Source organism: Lipotes vexillifer, unplaced genomic scaffold, assembly GCF_000442215.2.
Source record: "Lipotes vexillifer unplaced genomic scaffold, Lipotes_vexillifer_v1.1 scaffold496, whole genome shotgun sequence".
NCBI lineage: Eukaryota > Metazoa > Chordata > Mammalia > Artiodactyla > Lipotidae > Lipotes > Lipotes vexillifer.
The window spans coordinates 1,886,311-1,896,935 of NW_006786690.1; the positions used below are offsets into that span (position 1 = coordinate 1,886,311).

The window sequence follows — 10,625 nt, forward strand, 5'->3', positions numbered from 1 at the left end:
GGTGGGGGGTGGGGTGTGGCGAGACTGGGGCAGCAAGGTTTCGAGGTGAGGGAAGAGGGTGGAGAGAAAATTTGCTCCGAGGAGCGTAATGCAGCAGACCCCTTAACTCGGAGTCCCTTCAAGACGGTGGCAGAGGCTGAAATACGGAGGGGTGGGTGCATATGCAAACTTGGGAAGTTCTCGCCCCGAGGTCCGTTTCTTCCCTGCTTGTCAGGTTGCCGGCCATCTACCTGCCCAGAACATGTAACTTTAGGGGAAAAAGAAGAGACGGGGAGGGGAGCTGGCCTAATATTTATTAAGCATCCGCTGGGTGCCACATACTGTATTAAGTATTTAATATGTGTTATATGTGTCATCACCCTTATGGAAATGCGGAAACTGAGGTGAGGTAATGAACCCGGGTTCACCCAACTAGGAGAATTGGAAAACCCACCCAGGTTTGGCACATATGCAAGATTCTCTGTTAGTCATTACAAAGAAACAAAAGTATGGGATAATAATAGTTAATGTTTATTGAGCATTTTAAGCTGGACACTGTGCTGAGAATTTGTTGAGTTATCTTATTTGGTGCAGTTCTATGTAGTAATATAGTGATACCCATTTTACACATGAAAAACAGGCTGAAAGCAGACAGTAACGGCAGAGTTCTTGCTCTTAAGTTGCTTACAGTCATGTGGGGAAGAAAAGATGTACAGATAATAGCAATATGTAATTTATTGACTACTTTCTATGTGTCAGGCACTTTGCTGGGACGTTACATGCCTTATCAGTGGCAGGTACTCAAAATTCAATGAAGTAGGTACTGTCATTATCTCTGTTTTATATTTCTCATATATATTTGGTCTTTGTCTTTGGTTCTTGGCTCACAGCTCCTAAAACCCTTGGAATTTCCTGTGTTATGAGTGATAATGGTGTCTTTTATATTTAATGAGGTGACTTTTGGAAAGCCCTTAGGTAACCTAAGGATGGGCTGGTTGCCAGGAAAGCCATCCATGTGATTAGAGGGTTGGAACTTTCACTCCCTCCATTCCCCTACCTCTAAGGAGAGAAGGGCTGGAGATTGAATTCAGTTGCCAATGGCCATTGCCTAAATCAATCATGTCTATGTAATAAAGCCTCCATTAAAAACCCAAATGGACAGGGTTCAGAGAGTTTCCAGGTTGGTGAACATGTGGAGGTGCAGGGAGAGTAGCGCGCCTGTAGAGGGCATGGAAGCCCCGTACCCCTTCCCACATACCTTGCCCTATGCATCTCTTCTATCTGGCTGTTCCTGAGTTATATCCTTTTATAATAAACCGGTGATCTAGCAAGTAAAATGTTCCTGTGAGCCACTCTAGCAGTTGAACCTAAGGAGGGGGTTGTGGGGACCTCTGATCTATAGCCACCTGGTCAGAAGTATAGTTAATAACCTGGATTTGGGATTGGCGTCCTGAGTAGGAGGGGGTTGTTGGAACCCCTAATCTATAGCCACAGATAATAGATAGATAAATAAATATATGGATGTATTTCCCCCACAAATGAGATTATATCAGACAGTTTGTTCTGCTACTCACCTTTCACTAAATATATGATGGAGCACTTTCCATGTGAGACATACGGGTTTTAGTATGGGTTTTTAAAAAGACCATTTTGGGACGTCCCAGGTGGTCCAGTGGCTAAGGCTCAGCGCTCCCAATGCAGAGGGCCTGGAGGTAAAAAGATTTAGGGTTTCCCTGGTGGCGCAGTGGTTGAGAGTCCGCCTGCCAATGCAGGGGACACGGGTTTGTGCCCCGGCCCAGGAGGATCCCACATGCCGCGGAGCGGCTGGGCCCGTGAGCCGTGGCTGCTGGGCCTGCGCATCCGGAGCCTGTGCTCTGCAACAGGAGAGGCCACAGCAGTGAGAGGCCCGTGTACCGCAAAAAAAAAAAAAGATTTAGCATTTGATTTGTATATTTGCTGTCTCTTAAGTGTATTATATTTAAAATGTCATTATAACTTAGAAGTAATTTCTGTTTCTTCTTCATCTATGATGCAGTTTAGTTCCCTACCCTTGAGATATGTAGCAGAGAAGGAGAAGTGGACATAACTAAGAGGGAGACGGAAATACAAAGATATCAGAAATCTTGGCCGAGTTGTCAGTGGTTTCTCCGCCAGCCTTGGAGGAGCACTGAATGCCACTCTGACATTCTGCAACTTTATTAACTTTCAGTCCATCAGCAAATGCTATGGACTATGCCTTCAAATGTATTTAGAATGTCATCCTTTCCTACTGTTTCTGCTGCTGCCACCTGAGCCAGAGTGACCCTTTGCTCACTGTTAAGTTTAAAACCATCTAGTGGTTTCTTACCTTCTAGTAAAAACCAAAATCTTTTTAATACCCATAAGACACCATCTGGTCTTGTGTGCCCTCTTATGCCTTTTAGACCTCATCTACTCTTCGCTCTGCCTCTGCTCCAACCATACTGGCCTTCTTGCTGTCTTTCAAGGCAAGTACATCTGTGCTTGGGACTTTTATATACTTGTGCCTGAAGTGCAAAGGGATTAGAGAGCCGCATTGCTCTGCTCCTTCATTTGTTCAAACGTCAACTGAGTTTTTTCTTAACCATCCTTTCCCTTATCCTCTACTCCCCATACTTCTAACTACCTTAATCTTGCTTTGTTTTTCTCCATAGCACTTTTCACCATCAGACATACTATATGCTGCGTATTTACTTTTTCATTTATTGTCTTTCTTCCCCTACTAGAATGAAAGTTCCATTAGGCAGTCCTTCAGAAACTTTCTGGTATGTAATAGGTACTCAGTAGATATTTATTGAATGAGCAAATGAGTGAATGGGGTTAATCTATCTGGTGGGCTTGGCTTTCAGAAATGCAAATGGCATAGAGCAGTGGGTGGCAGCTGGAAGGACTTTGAAGGGAATGCTAGTGAAAGCTTGAAGAGCTTTTAAGGAACTGTTTCTAGAAGTCTGATGACCTTTGAGGAGGCTGTGGGTGGGGGTTTAAAGGAAAGTGAGAAAAATCTTGGAAACTGGTTACGTGTTTACAAAGTTTAGCAACACTTTTGGCTGTAGTAAAGTGGAAGGTAGAAAATGTACCTAATGAACTGGATGATGTAGCCAAGGAGATTTCCAGGCAGTGTTAAATGTGCTAGCTGGGTTTTTTTTTGGCTGGTTATAGCAGAGAGCTAGAGGAGAGAGAGAAGCTGAAGGAAGGTCTGTTAAAAAGAAGCATAGCCTAGCTGGTTTTTGAAAATTCCCAGCCTCTCCAGGCAGCACACAGTGGGATTTATTTATTTATTTACTTATTTAGTTAGTTACTTATATTAAACTAAAAAAAATTGTAGTTGCTGTACAATATTATATAAGTTAAAGGTGTACAATATAGTGATTCACAGTTTTTAAAGGTTATACTTCATTTATAGTTATAAAATACTGGCTATATTCCCTTTGTTATACAATATATCTTTGTAGCTGATTTTATTTTGTTTATTTATTTTTAATAGATCTTTATTGGAGTATAATTGCTTCACAATACTGTGTTAGTTTCTGTTGTACACCAAAGTGAGTCAGCCATATGCATACATATGTCCCCCTATCCCCTCCCTTTTGAGCCTCCCTCCCATCCTCCCTATCCCACCCATCTAGGTCATCGCAAAGCAGAGTTGATCTCCCTGTGCTATGCTGCTATTCCCACTAGCTAACTATTCAGTAGTGTATATATGTTGATGCTACTCTCACTTTGCCCCAGCTTCCCCCTCCCACCCCATGTCCTCAAGTCCATTCTCTATGTCTACATCTTTATTCCTGCCCTGCAACTAGGTTCATCAGTACCATTTTTTTCTTTTTTTTTAGATTCCATATATATGTGTAAGAATACGGTATTTTTCTCTTTCTGACTTACTTCACTCTGTACGACAGACTCTAGATCCATCCACCTCACTACAAATAACTCAATTTCGTTTCTTTTTATGGCTGAGTAATATTTCATTATATATATGTGCCACATCTTCTTTATCCATTCATCTGTCTATGGACACTTAGGTTGGTGCCATGTCCTGGCTGTTGTAAGTAGTGCTCCAGTGAACATTGTGGTACATGTCTCTCTTTTTAAAATTTATTTATTTTTGGCTGCGTTGGGTCTTTGTTGCTGCGCGTGAGCTTTCTCTAATTGCAGTGAGCGGGGGCAACTCTTTATTGCGGTGTGTGGGCTTCTCATTGCGGTGGCTTCTCTTTGTTGTGGAGCACGAGCTTTAGGCATGCAGGCTTCAGTAGCTGTGGCATGTGGGCTCAGTAGTTGTGGCTCACGGGCTCTAGAGCACAGGCTCAGTAGTTGTGGCACACTTGTTTAGTTGCTCCGCGACATGTGGGATCTTCCTGGACCAGGGCTCGAACCCGTGTCCCCTGCATTGGCAGGAGGATTCTTAACCACTGCGCCATCAGGGAAGCCCACGTGTCTCTTTTTGAATTATGGTTTCCTCAGAGTATATGCCCAGTAGTGGGATTGCTGGGTCATGTGGTAGTTCTATTTTTAGTTTTTTAAGGAACCTCCATAACAGTTTTTCATAGTGGTTATATCAATTTACATTCCCACCAACAGTGCAGGAGGGTTCCCTTTTCACCACACCCTTTCCAGCATTTATTGTTTCTAGATTTTTATTTTTTTTGTGGTACGTGGGCCTCTCACTGTTGTGGCCTCTCCCGTTGCAGATCACAGGCTCCGGACTCGCAGGCTCAGTGGCCATGGCTCACGGGCCCAGCTGCTCCGCAGCATGTGGGATCTTCCTGGACCGGGGCACAAACCCGCATCCCCTGCATCGGCAGGCGGACTCTCAACCACTGTGCCACCAGGGAAGCCCTGTTTCTAGATTTTTGATAATAGCCATCATGACTGGCGTGAGGTGATACCTCATCGTAGTTTTGATATGCATTTCTGTAATAATTAGTGATGTTGAGCATCATTTCATGTGCCTCTTGGCCATCTGTATGTTTTCCTTGGTGAAATGTCTATTTAGGTCTTTGGTCCATTTTTTAATTGAATTGTTTGGTTTTTTGATATTGAGCTCCATGAGCTGTTTGTATATTTTGGAAATTAATCCTTTGTCCATTGTTTCATTTGCAAATATTTTCTCCCATTCTGAGAGTTGTCTTTTTGTCTTGTTTATGGCTTCCTTTGCTGTGCAAAAGCTTTTAAGTTTGATTAAGTCCCATTTGTTTATTTTTATTTCCGTTACTCTAGGAGGTGGGTCAAAAAAGATCTTGCTGTGGTTTATGTCAAAGAGTGTTTTTCCTGTGTTTTCCTCTAAGAGTTTTAGAGTGTCTGGTCTTACATTTAGGTCTTTAATCCGTTCGGAGTTTATTTTTGTGTATGGTGTTAGATGGTGTTCTAATATCATTCTTTTACATGTAGCTGTCCAGTTTTCCCAGCACCACTTATTGAAGAGGCTGTCCTTTCTCCATTGTATGTTCTTGCCTCCTTTGTCGTAAATTAGGTGACCATATGTGCATGGGTTTATCTCTGGGCATTCTGTCCTGTACCATTGATCTATATTTCTGTTTTTGTGCCAGTACCCTACTGTCTTGATTACTGTAACTTTGTGGTATAGTTTGAAGTCAGGCAGCCTGATTCCTCCAACTCTGTTTTTCTTTCTCAAGATTGCTTTGGATATTTGGGGTCTTTTATGTTTTCATACGAATTGTAAAATTTTTTGTTCTAATTCTGTGAAGAATGCCATTGGTAGTTTGATAGAGATTGCATTGAATCTGTAGATTGCTTTGGGTAGCATAGTCATTTTCACAATATTGATTCTTCCAATCCAAGAACATGGTATATTTCTCCATCTGTTTACATCATCTTTGATTTCTTTCATTAGTGTTTTATAGTTTTCTGAGTACAGGTCTTGCCTCTTGAGGCAGGTTTATTCCTAGGTATTTTATTCTTTTTGTTGTGATGGTAAATGGGATTGTTTCCTTAATTTCTCTTTCTGATTTTTCGTTGTTGGTGTATAGGAATGCTGGCGATTTCTGTGCATTAATTTTGTATCCTGCAGCCTTACCAAATGCATTGCTTAATTCTAGTAGTTTTCTGGTGGCATACTTAGGATTTTCTATGTATACAGTGATGCAAACAGTGACAGTTTTACGTCTTCTTTTCCAATTTATATTCCTTTCATTTTTTTTTTTCTCTGATTGCTGTGGCTAGGACTTCCAGAACTGTGTTGAATAAGAGTGGTGAGAGTGGACATCTTTGTCTTGTTTCTGATCTTAGTGGAGATGCTTTCAGTTTGTCACCATTGAGTATGATGCTAGCTGTGGGTTTGTCATATATGGCCTTTATTATGTTGAGGTAGGTTCCCTCTGTGCCCATTTTCTGGAGAGTTTTTATCATAAATGGGTGTTGAATTTTGTCAAAAGCTTTTTCTGCATCTATTGAGAGGATCATATGGTTTTTATTCAGTTTGTTAATGTGGTGTATCACATTGATTTGTGTATATTGAAGAATCCTTGCACACCTGGGATAAATCCCACTTGATCATGGTGTATGACCCTTTTAATGTGTTGTTCGATTTCTTTTGCTAGTATTTTGTTCAGGATTTTTGCATCTGTGTTCATCAGTGATATTGGTCATTAATTTTATTTTTTTGTGATATCTTTTTCTGGTTTTGGTATCAGGGTGATGGTGGCTTCGTAGAATGATTTTGGGAGTGTTTCTCCCTCTGCAATCTTTTGGAAGAGTTTGAGAAGGACTGGTGTTTGCTCTTCTCTAAATGTTTGATAGAATTCTCCTGTGAAGCCATCTGGTCGTGGACTTCCGTTTGTTGGAAGATTTTTAATTACGGTTTCAATTTCATTACTTGTGATAGGTCTGTTTATATTTTCTAATTCTTCCTGGTTCAGTCTTGGAAAATTGTACCTGTCCAAGAATTTGTCCGTTTCTTCGTGGTTGTCCATTTTATTGGCATATAGTTGTTTGTAGTAGTCTCTTATAATCCTTTGTATTTCTGCAGTGTCAGTTGTGATTTCTCTTTTTTCATTTCAAATTTTGTTGATTTGCGTCCTCTCCCTTTTTTTCTTGATGAGTCTGGGTAAGGTTTATCATTTTTGTTTATCTTCTCAAGGAACCAGCTTTTAGTTTTATTGATCTTTGCTATTGTTTTCTTTGTTTCTATTTCATTTATTTCTGCTCTGTTTTTTATGATTTCTTTCCTTCTGCTGACTTTGGGTTTTCTTTGTTCTTCTTTCTCTCGTTGTTTTTTTTTTTTTTTTGCAGTACGCGGGCCTCTCACTGCTGTGGTCTCTCCCGTTGCAGAGCATAGGCTCCAGACGTGCAGGCTCAGTGGCCATGGCTCACAGGCCCAGCTGCTCTGCGGCATGTGGGATCCTCCTGGACCAGGGCAAGAACCCGCGTCCCCTGCATCAGCAGGTGGACTCTCAATCACTGCGCCACCAGGGAAGCCCTCGCTAGTTGTTTTAAGTGTTGGGTTAGATAGTTTATTTGAGATTTTTCTTGTTTCTTGAGGTGAGATTGAATTGCTGTAAACTCTCCTCTTAGAACTGCTTTTGTTGCGTCCCATAGGTTTTGGGTCGTCGTGTTTTCGTTGTCATTTGTTTCTATGTATTTTTTAATTTCTTGTTTGATTTCTTCAGTGATCTCTTCATTATTTAGTAGTGCATTGTTTAGCCTCCATGTATTTGTGTTTTTTACAGTTTTTTCTGTAGTTGATTTCCAGTCTCATAGCGTTGTGCTCAGAAAAGATACTTGATATGATTTCAATTTTCTTAAATTTTCTGAGGCTTGATTTGTGACCCAAGATGTGATCTATCCTGGAGAATGTTCCATGTGCACTTGAGAAGAAAGTATATTCTGCCACCTTTGGGTGGAATGTTCTATAAATATCAATTAAATCTATCTGGTCCATTGTGTCATTTAAAGCTTGTGTTTCCTTATTTATTTTCTGTTTGGATGATCTGTCCATTGGTGTAGTGGTGTGTTAAAGTCCCCTACTATTTTTTCTTTTTTTTGTTTTGCGGTACGCAGGCCTCTCACCATTGTGGCCTCTCCTGCTGCGGAGCATAGGCTCTGGACGCACAGGCGCAGTGGCCATGGCTCACGGGCCCAGCCGCTCCGTGGCATGTGGGATCCTCCCGGACCGGGGCACGAACCTGTGTCCCCTGCATCGGCAGGCGGACTCTCAACCACTGCGCCACCAGGGAAGCCCAAAATCCCCTACTCTTATTGTGTTACTGTTGATTTCTCCTTTCATGGTTGTTAGCATTTGCCTTATGTATTGAGGTGCTCCTCTGTTGGGCCCATAAACATTTATAATTGTTATATCTTCTTCTTGGATTGATCCTTTGATCATTGTGTAGTGTCCTTTTTTGTCTCTTATAATAGTCTTTATTTTAGAGTCTATTTTATCAGATAGGAGTATTGCTACTCCAGCTTTCTTTTGATTTCCATTTGCATGGAATATCTTTTTCCATCCCTTCACCTTCAGTCTGTATGTGTTCCTAGGTCTGAAGTAGGTCTCTTGTAGACAGCGTATATATAGGTCTTGTTTTTGTATCCATTCAGCCAGTCTGTGTCTTTTGGTTGGGGCATTTAATCCATTTACATTCAAGGTTATTTTATTTATTTTATTTTATTTTTTTTTGCGGTAAGTGGACCTCTCACTGTTGTGGCCTCTCCCGTGGCGGAGCACAGGCTCTGGAAGTTTTTGACTATAATCTCTTCAAATATTTTCTCATACCCATTCTTTTTCTCTTCTTCTGGGACCCCTATAATTCAAATGTTGGTGCGTTTAGTGTTATCCCAGAGGTCTCTGAGATTGTCTTCAATTCTTTTCATTCTTTTTACTTTATTCTGCTCCTCGGCAGTTATTTCCACCATTTTGTCTTCCAGCTCACTTATTCGTTCTTCTGCCTCAGTTATTCTGTTATTTATTCCTTCTAGTATATTTTTTATTTCAGTTATTGTGTTGTTCATCTCTGTTTGTTTGTTCTTTAGTTCTTCTAGATCTTTGTTAAACATTTCTTGTATTTTCTCAATTCATGCCTCCATTCTATTTCTGAGATTCTGGGCCATCTCTATTATCATTACTCTGCATTCTTTTTCAGGTAGATTGCCTATTTCCTCTTCATTTATTTGGTCTTGTAGGTTTTTACCTTGCTCCTTCATCTGTGACATATTTTTTTGCTGTCTCTCTTCTTTTTTAATGAATGGGAATATGTTCCTGTCTTACTGGTTGTTTGGCCTGAGGCTTCCAACACTGGAGTTTCTAGGCTGTTGGATAGAGCTGAGTTTTGGTGCTGAGATGAGGACCTCTGTGAGACCTCACTCTGATGAATAATCCCTGGGGTCCGAGGTTCTCTGTTAGTCCAGTGGTTCCGACATGAAGCTCCCACTGCAGGAGCTTCGACCTGACCCCTGGCTCGTGAACCAAGATCCCTCAAACTGCGTGGGGTGGCAAAAAAATAAAAAGAGAGAGAACAATAACAAAGTTAAAAGTAAAATTAGACTCGGAAACTAACAGACATGTTAGAAAGAATATAAAAATATAGATGACTCAACAACTGGAAGGTACAACAGTACCACAATAGTAAAAAAGAGGAGGAGGGAAAAGAGAAAAAAACAAATAAAAAAGAAAGCCCAGGAAAAGGCCTTGGCTGTGGAGGGTGGGGCCTAAGCAAGGGTGAGGTTTGGGTGCTGGGCGGGGCCTATGCTTAGGACCCACAGGGCTGGAAAAGGCCCTGGGGGCTGTGGGGGGTGGGCTTAGGCTCAAAGAACAGAAGAGGCACAGGCGTCCCCCCCACACCTGGTCTCAGAAGGCGGGTGACCTCACCTGGGAGCCCAGCAGGCTTCCTGGGCTCGAGTGGGCGGGGCAAACGGTCTCCTCTCCTCCTGCTCCTCCTGCTCCTCCTGTCTTGGAGGGCCCCTCCCGCCTGCCTCTCCTGTTCTCCCCTTGGCCTTCTTCCTATGCCCCCAGGACCCACGTGGCCTGGAGAGGGCTTTGGAGGGCAGGGGACCGGCCTGGGAGCTCAGCGGGCTCCTGGACCCAAGTGGGCAGGGCAAACGCCCTCTGCTCCTTTGTCACTCCTCCCAGAGGGCCCCTCCTGCCTACCTCTCCTGATCTCCCCGGCCTCAGGGGCGCCGGTCCTGTCTGGCCTCCACTTCTCCTCCCCCATCTGTTCCCCCATGTCCTACTGGTTCACTTGGGGGTTCCTCCTGTCTCATTGAGTGTCAGGGTTTCCCACCAATGGCCGGCAGCCACCCTAGTTGTGGGGAGACACTAACTCGGTGTCTTCCCACACCTCCATCTTCACTCCGCCTTCTGTAGTTTATTTTATATCTAATAGTTTGTACCTCTTAAGCCCCTACCCCTGTATTACCCATCCTCTCCCACCATTGGTAACCACTAGTTCTGAGTCTGCTTCTTTTTTGTTACATTCACTAGTTTGTTGTATTTTTTAGATTCCACATATAAGTGATATCATACAGTATTTGTCTTTCTCTTTCTTACTTATTTCACTAAGCATAATACCCTCCAGGTCCATTCCTGTTGCAGATGGCAAAATTTCATTCTTTTTTATGGCTGAGTAGTATTCCAGTGTGTGTGTGTGTGTGTGTGTGTGTGTGTGTGTGTGTGTGTG

At 42.4% G+C, this 10,625-nt stretch overlaps 1 protein-coding gene across 1 annotated transcript in view; it reads left to right on the top strand.

Moving 5' to 3' along the window:
* The window catches only part of AUNIP (aurora kinase A and ninein interacting protein), a 27,852-nt gene that overhangs the window by 606 nt on the left and 16,621 nt on the right, over positions 1-10,625 (top strand).